Genomic DNA, 9,203 nt, shown 5'->3' with positions numbered 1-9,203 from the left:
TCCATGCTATACATCTCTATGACTCTATGACTCCTGCTCCTCAGATGCTGCCTGACTGGTTATGCTTTTCCACCACCACACTTTGACTGTTCCCCTACTAGACAATGACAGGCTTTAGCTCTCCAATGGGTTTTGGGGGCAGAGTAGCAGTGATGTAGAAAGCGAGTTTCGATGGAATGCAGTTAAGGACATGTAAATTGTGTGGCCTGCCGGTTAAACAGCGACTAGCAATGAACCAAGCCAGTGATGTGTTGTGAGGAGCGTGACTTTGTGGCTGCTGCGCCATCTGTTTTGTTGGTTAGAGACAAAGCCAGGTTGTCAACACTTATCTGGATGCACAGCAGCCTTTTAAAGAGGGTGTTCATTCCAGTGCCTTCAGCCTTTTGGTGGACCTCTGCCAAATGGTCAGTTGATCTGGCACTGACGCATGGTAAGATGGGGCTAAAACTGGCTAAAATACCATAGGAGTTGGGCAGGTAGTTAATGAGGCATGTTTGGTAAGATACGCAAATAGAATTAGCTGGATCTCATGGCAAGAAAAACCTACCATTAAACTTGATGAAACGGATAGCCAAGTGAACATTAGATTCAGTCCTTATGAAAACACCTAAATAGAATGTATTACTGCATCCTTAATTTATGGGCCAGCACGATCGATTCACATCAATCCCACGCATTTTAGTTTTCCTTCCAAATGCTGCTCAGGCAAAATCCAGACTAGATGTAAATAAATTCAGCCCACTTCATCTTACTGTTCCAGGTTGCCAGTATTTAATATCATCCAATTACAATATCTGACTTAGTTAAGCCCAGGAATCTGGCCTCAACCAATCTTCATTAAAACCTGTGCCAACTATTGATCACCATCACGAGAAATAGATCCTTCTGAATGTCTGTCCTAATGCTGCCCTTCACAATGCAGACACAGACATGAGACCTGAGTCCTGCTAGATCTGGAAGTTTTTTTAAAGATTTGCATTATCCCCTATCTCCAAGTTCCCTCTTGAGATATCACTTTACAAACTTGAAACCTCAAGGCCTTGTACCTTTGCTCATAATTCTTCCCTCTCAAAAAAAAAAGCAAGTGTTTTCTGTACCACATCAATGCCACTGCTGTGTCACGGTGACCAGAACTGGATGTAGTTCTCCATCTGAAGCCTGATTTGGACATTGTAAAGCTTCAGAATGACCTAAGCACATTCTGTTTGGCAAATATAATGTTACACGCTACTTAATTTGCTTGATGCCATCAACCAATTGTCGTGAGGTTTATTTGGCTTCTCTTATGAGCAGCATATTAATGAGACTCATTTAAGCTGTGATCAGTTTTGCTACTATTTCAGGAACAGAAAGAAAACCTAAGCTCTTCTGTAAGGTACTCTCCCATATAACTTTTTAAAAAGCTTTCAGAATCATTCAGGAACAGGATTGTGTTTTTTTTTAAAATGTGGCATAATTCTACATAAGTGCTGCTCCCTTTTAGTAGGGTGTGACTAAATACCCTTCTACAGTCACTCCCATGCACAGAAACTCGCACTCACACAAGGACTGCAACACACCCAATATTGTCCTGGAGTCCCTGGGAATGAAAGATTAAATCTCCCAGACACCACTCCAAACAATCCAGGAGAAGTTTTTACTGGGCATTCAATGGATTTGTGTATTTGTTCTATCTGTATAAAATATTTCTGACTTATTAGTTACAAAAACTTGAGCTAGGTGAAAATTGGTTGAGTGACAAATCAAGAATGCTTTCAAATTAGTCATTCTCAGGGATGAGGATATCAAATGCAGCAATGAAGGATGCTTGGAGGTGGAGCAGTTTGTGTATTGTCCAAGTCTCCCACCAGTAGAAGGTTGAACAATGTGGTGAGACCTTCCTGATTGTTTCTAATCACGGTTGGAATCTTTAATCTGCATAAATATTGGCCGTGCAACAACTGTGTTCATCCCAACTAAAGATCCATGTTGATCAAAGTTGGCAGTGAGCACACACAACCACATTCACCTAAATCCAACCCAAATATCTCCAGCATCATCAACAAACACCGAGATTTTACTGTATATAACAAAAGTAAACACATTGGAGAGATTTGCCCTGAAACCACACAGACTTTAGGGATGGAAAGGAGTGAACCATACTGTATGAGGTTCTAAGACCTAAGATATAGGAGCAGAAATTAGGCCATTCAGCCTACAAAGTCTGCTCCACCATTTAATCATGGCTGATAAGTTTCTCATACCTATTCTCCTGCCTTCTACCCTTAATCTTTGATCCCTTTGACAATCAAGAACTTATCTATCTCAGCCTTAAATAGACTCAATGACTTGGCCTCCACAGCCTTCTGTGGCAATGAATTCCACAGATTCGCCACTGTCTGGCAGAACAGGTTACTCCTTATCTCCATTCTAAAGTCTTCCTTTTACTCCAAGGCTGTGCCCTCGGGCCGGAGTCTCTCCTACCAATGGAAACATCTTCCCAACACCCACTCTGTCTAAGCCATTCAGTATTCTGTATGTTTCAATTAGGTCCCCATTCACCCTTCTAACCTCCATCAAGTTCTCCAACCCCTGATGCGCCACCCCTCCAACCTCCCAACTTGCATAAATGTTGCCTCCCCAGATTAATAATAGTCATGGCAACCAGAATTAACAAAGTACTCCAGAAGAAGCCTCACCAATGTATCGCCTCAACATGATATCCCAACTACTGTACTCAAAGGTCTGAGCAATGAAGGCAAATGTGCCAAACCATCACGTTGTAAGTTTGCTCACTGAGCTGTTAGATTTGTTCTCAGACGTTTCATCACCATGCTAAGTAACGTCATCAGTGAGTCTCCAATGAAGCGCTGATGTGGTGTCTTGCTTGCTATTTGTCTATTTATATCTGTTGTGGAGGGTGATATCACTTCCGGTTGTTTTCTGAGAGGTTGGTAAATGGGGTCCAACTTGATATGTTTGTCAATGGAGTTCCGGTTTGAATGCCAGGCCGCGAGGAACTCCCACGTGTGTCATTGTTTAACCCGATCCACACCCGAGCTACAAATCTTCTCCAAAATCATGCTAAACCAGGTTAAACGATGCCAACAATGACAGGAAGGAAGGAAATACTGGCTACAGAAGTTGGTTTTCTTTGGCCCTCCTTACAGGCTAGGAGGAAGACGAATGCTCCACAGCTCCTCAAAGGAGCTTTCAACCTCGATTTGGCTGGTCACCAACCAGCTCCCCCATTTCTTTCCCTCCATCGGTGCTGATCATTGGTTTCCTGCCATTCTTGTCCCTCTCCCCCACAGCCCCAGCTTTTCCCTTGCCCCACCACCAGGAACCCTCACCGGAAATTTCCTGCAACTGTAGTCCATTCCCAGCTACTGGGCAAGAAACAGAATAAAATCAAAAGAAAAATGTTTTTAAGTTCAGCAGGATTTCGCAGACTTTCCAGGTTCTTCAGACACTTGTGGCATCCTCTGAAGCTGACACCTTCATATTAAGCTGGTATCACAGTGATTGCCTATGCCCAGCCTTTCATACAAATACTCAGTACATTGAAACAAATCAATGCACACTAGGTAGCTGTTGTAACCCAATTCAACACACGTGAAAGTATTTTCTTATCAACCTGTTCAGAGATGTTATCACATACCTCTGGAGCAGGTGGGACTTGAACCTAGCCCTCCTGGCTGAGAGGAAGGGACACTACTACAGTGCCACAAGAAGCTCCAACTCGTCGAAATGCAACATTTCTAATAAAGCACTTTTGGAAACTTATCCGGAGGTGGTCAAAGCAGGTAGGTGACCTGTATAGCTCAAGAAGTTCAATTCAGTCAATGCCAAATTACATGGCCTCCCTAAAACCAAATGGAGGAGCATGATACACACCCTCTGCATCCAAGGAAGAGAAGGGGGCAGAGAGAACAGGAAATGTCTTGATTGCAATTTGGTGACTCCTGTCAAAAAGGTGGATGTTAGATGTAAGGCATTAATCTGCCTTGGTCACAGTGGTCAGTAATGACTCAAATGCAGAAGGCGACCCATGGATGAGGGCTAATGGCGGTCATAGGGTTAGAGTTAGGGTTAGCTGGCTATGTGGAATGATATTCTGATTAGGTCTTTGAGAAAAGCATGAGGCAACAAGATGGGAACGAAGAAAAGAAAATAATGTTTTGCAAAACATCAGAATTACTTTCCTATAGTGGTAAAGTACCATAAACAGATTGAGATGTAAAATCTTCTAATAAGTACTTAAATTGTCTAGAGTCTGAGGAGAGTCCTCTTGTTCAGAGGTTGAATACCTAATATTGGTTTCACGTTTCAACTGCTTGAAGCTACCCCAAAGAAAATGTGCTCCTTCTATTTAAAAACAGTCAAACACTCTTCAACTCTCTTCACTGTCACCAACAACTGGCAGCCACTAAGGCTTGTGTTTTTATTCTTCAGCAGCAAAAGGATTAATCAGAAACAGATGGTCTTGCTCCCAAAAGAGAAAATGCTGGAAAACCCCAGCAGTTCTGGCAGCGTCTGTAAGGAGAGCAAAGCTTTGACAAAGGGTCAGTTAGACTCGAAACATCAGCTCTTTGCTCTCTTTACAGATGCTACCAGACCTGCTGAGATTTTCCAGCATTTTCTCTTTTTGATTTCAGATTCCAGCATCCGCAGTAATTTGCTTTTATTACATGTTTACACCATTAGAGCGAATGGCGACCTTTTTACAGGAAGTCAATGACCTGACAGCAGACAATTTCCAGTCCAGAATTTTCCAGACCTCAACACTCTCGCTTTGTAAACAATTTCAGCAGATCTAGCCAAGGAATCTGATGCAGTATTAGTGAGAAAGCTTTACTGATATACAGGCCTCACAGTTCACCTGGGCCTTCCAGCACTCTTTTTCAATTAAAACTTTTTAAGCAGGAAATGATCCTCAGCTTTTGAGGGGTTTCTTTACTCTGCTGTTTACCTTCCAATTTTTCTGTTGTGTTTTAGAGAGGAATTATTGCACTTACCATCCCGGATGCCTCAGGGTTCATTCTTTGAGAGCCCAGTCGGTGTCACTGGCTACTCGGATGCATGTGGCATCACAGCAGAAGCCCCATACTGACACTTGTGCAGAACTTGTTATTGATAGTGATCACTGGACGTTAATCTGAACCTACAATGTGTTCAATTTTTTTCTCTGTCGCCCAACAAGACCAAGTTAGACCTGCTCTATCAGCACTACAGGTAACCCGGCAGAGACTGAGGATCCAGTCTGGAGATATTGACACCTTTACGTTTCACTCATCAACTAAATAACTGGGTTTAGCTTTTAGGTTAACGTTGATGGTCCTTTACTGATGTTTACTTTAATGTGACACATAACAATGATCAGCAACACAAACTGCTAATGCAAAAGCAGAGCATTCCAGTAATTACTCTGCAAAAAGATCAATAAAAGCTCTCTGTCAGAACAGGAAAGATATTGAGACTTTTAATGAAAAGTGGAGTGTTCATTAATTCTTGGTTCCAAATGCAACGGTCCAGATTTCCAGCGAAATAATAATATTATGTTACCTCCTTGTTTCTATTTAATTAAAGTACAACAGCACTTATTGTCTATGTTTGTCCTTTCCAAATGCAGCTTCATGATCTTGATTGATAAGTCTGGACAGGTCTCACTGTCTGGACTCACAAGCAAAGGACAACAGGGACACTGGGGCCAGGACAGGAAATTTGCACAATACCAACAGTATCGGATACAGGCATGATACAATGTTGTGACGATGCGGTCACTGTAAGAGTTTATTTTGTCTTTTTTTTAAAAAATGAGGTTGGAAGGCAGAGGTACCAAGCTAGCTCGTTAAGACCACTTGAGTAAACAGCTTGGGAAGCATTAGATTAGATTAGATTAGATTACTTAGTGTGGAAACAGGCCCTTCGGCCGAACAAGTCCACGCCGACCCGCCAAAGCGTAACCCACCCAGACCCATTCCCCTACATTTACCCCTTCACCAAACTCCACACAGTCAGTCGCCTGAGTCGGGAATTGAACCCGGGTCTCTGGCGCTGTGAGGCAGCAGTGCTAACCACTGTGCCACCGTGCTGCCCACAAGACAAAATATGGTGAATCAATTCTATTGACAAGTTTGTGCTGTTGAATTGATACTTTAAAGTACCACATTCTTCCAAACTGAAAAATGAAAGGTACATTGACAATGATAATATTGCTCTTGCCTGTTGAATCACACTACAGTACTGCTTCAATGTGTTTATGGCTGCGTCCTCAATCCCTCCCACCCTATTGTTGGTCTCTTGTTTGTTAATACAATGGGGGCAAAGATTGTCAATAGGTGCTAAATAAAATTGAGACACTTTCTAATGGATAAGGATGGGGTGCTGACGAATTTTTCAGCCTGAAGTGGATTAGCAACATTTCCCATTAACTTTCTTAAAGTTTTTTTATTTCGCTGGAAATCTGGACAGTTGCATTTGGAACCAGGTAGCGTGAGGTGCCGAAGAAAATGTTGATATAAATTTTAATTGAAATTGTCAAGCAAAATGCCTTGATGTATTGTTCCTGAGGATGCAGAATGAAGCAATATGAACCTTGTTTTAAGATTTGTGAACAGAAAATCAGTTTATTTTGGTACCATGCTTTACATACAGGATTTGGTGACACTGATGAAGTTTAAAATACTTATTTTGTGAGTATAAAGTACAAAAGTGAGTGTGTCCATGATTTTTTTTCTCCCCATCACTGGTCCCCAGTATTCTTCATTCACCTGATGAAATAGTTATGGATCAGACCAGACCCCCTCAAAATATTTTAAGGAGGTAGCCTAGCTTTTTCTTATTTTAAAGAAAATGCAAAGTGTCTGTTCTCGATACATTGTGACTGGTCAAACTGCTTGATATTAAGCAAAACGCAATTTATTTAAACACTATAGTTAAAATACAACCAAAGAAAGAGGTATTTAGAAGAACAACTCTGCTGGAAACCTTAACAGAATGATTAATACAGTAACTGTTACTAATTGCAAATTAACTATTCCGATATAGTAACATCCCATAAACGCACTCCTTGTCAAAAAAGGAAAATTCAGACACCGGTTCTCACATGTAGTTCTCCAAACCAGGAGGAAAAAAAAATCAAGAGAAAATCGATGAAAAAGAGAGTGTAGCAGCCAGGAGACATTCGCTAGGGGTATGGGTGGGTTGCGCTTCGGCGGGTCGGTGTGGACTTGTTGGGCCGAAGGGCCTGTTTCCACACTGTAAGTAATCTAATCTAATCTAATCTAATCTAAATATTTTTTTAATTCACTCATGGGACATAGGCATCACTGGCTGGGCCATCATCTATTGCGTCCCTACTCGCCCTTGAGAAGGAGATGGTGAATTGTCTTCTTGAACTGCTTCGGTCCACGTGTTGTAGGTTTACCTGAAATGCATATGGGGAGGGAATTCCAGCATTTCGATCCAGCCACAGCAGGAATGCCAATATACTTCCAAGTCAGGATGATGAGGGGTTTGGAGGGAAACTTGAAGGTGGTGGTGTTCCCATGAATCAGCCAACTTTGACTTGTAGATGGAAGTGGTCATGGGTTCGGAAGGTGTTGTCTTGAAAACCTTTGGTGAATTTCTGTAGTGCATTTTGTAGATAGTACACACTGCTGCTACTGAGCAGTGGTGGTGGAGGGAGTGGATGTTTGTGGATTAAACAGGTTGCTTTGTCCTGGATGGTGGTCGAGCTTCTTGAGTGTTGTTGGGGCTGCACATATCCAGGCAAGTGGGGAGTATTCCATCACAGTTCTAACCTGTGTCTTGTCGGTGGCAAACAAGCTTTAGGGAGCCAGGAGGCGAGTTACTCACCACAGTATTCCTAGCCTGTAAATCTACTCTTCTAACCACTGCATTTATGTAGTGAGACTAGCTGAGTTGGTGGTCCAGGTAGTTCTCCTATAACGCCAGCATTGCGTTCCAGCGAAACCTCACTTAATAGAAATAATGGGGCTATGGGAAAAGTGCGGTTAGGGACAGGCGAGCAAAAAGTATCACCCACGATCGCTCAAAAATCACCCAAAGGCCGAATGCAAAGTATAGTATAGCCTGAATGAAGGTCAAAATCAACAAAACAAAAGTAAGTCTAACACAGTACATTTAAAAACATGTAAGAAGGCGGCTCTCTGTACAGTACTTCTCACAGAAAGTTGCTCTGTCAACAGCTGACATCGACACATGTGCAGAATGACACGAAGATCGGCGCCTTCATCGCACATGCATGAACACCGCGGCATGTGCAGAATGGAGCGGAGATTTCGAAGCTCACATCAGTGCTTGCGAAGAAGCAAGTGTGCGAACCAATCCCCACTGGAATCATGCTATTGCCATCGGAGGTAAGCGTTCTCCTTGTGTAAGACAGCTTTTCAGGATCCCAGCTTTCTGCAGACACACTGTTTGTTTATCCTGTCACTATCCCCAATGCTGAAAATGTGTTGCTGAAAAAGCGCAACAGGTCAGGCAGCATCCTGAAGAAGGGCTCATGCCCGAAACGTCGATTCTCCTGCTCCTTGGATGCTGTGTGACCTGCTGCGCTTTTCCAGCAACACATTTTCAGCTCTGATCTCCAGCATCGGCAGTCCTCACTTTCTCCTATCCCCAATGGCCTTGCAAGATGAAACATTGTCACTTACTCTCCCCTCCCCTCTACCCAAGACCTTCCCTTTCATTCTGCTTGCCAACCCTTCACTTCCTCCAGCGAAATTCCATTTCTGTATTTTCCCAGTTAGATGTGTCACATACCTGATACATCAACTCTGTTCGCTCTCTCTCCATGTGTTCTGCCTGATCTGCTGAACGGCTCCAGTATTACCTGCTTTTGTTTCTTTTAATATACACATGCACCTTGACTGAACAAGAAACAGGGTGGAATTTTCCCAGGCACTGAAGGGTGTGAACATTTGCAAGAAAGCTGGCAGAACCGTGTGTGAGATATGCTTCCCACCATCAAAAACAGAAAGACCCACTTTTCAAACAATTGTTGAACGGCAAAAAGATATTCTCACTGGTGAGCGGCAAGACACCTACTTGCATGGATTAGCACACAGTAATATCCTCATTATAATGCCATCTCACAACACTGAGATGCAAACTCACATTCTCCCACTCGTTGGATAGAAACTAGATGGTGACAATTCCTGACATGAAAGGCAGAGGGGCATCTGGAGACTTCAGCT

The sequence above is a fragment of the Chiloscyllium plagiosum genome, chromosome 34 (assembly GCF_004010195.1).
Source record: "Chiloscyllium plagiosum isolate BGI_BamShark_2017 chromosome 34, ASM401019v2, whole genome shotgun sequence".
NCBI lineage: Eukaryota > Metazoa > Chordata > Chondrichthyes > Orectolobiformes > Hemiscylliidae > Chiloscyllium > Chiloscyllium plagiosum.
Note: the sequence above shows the minus strand (reverse complement) of the source record.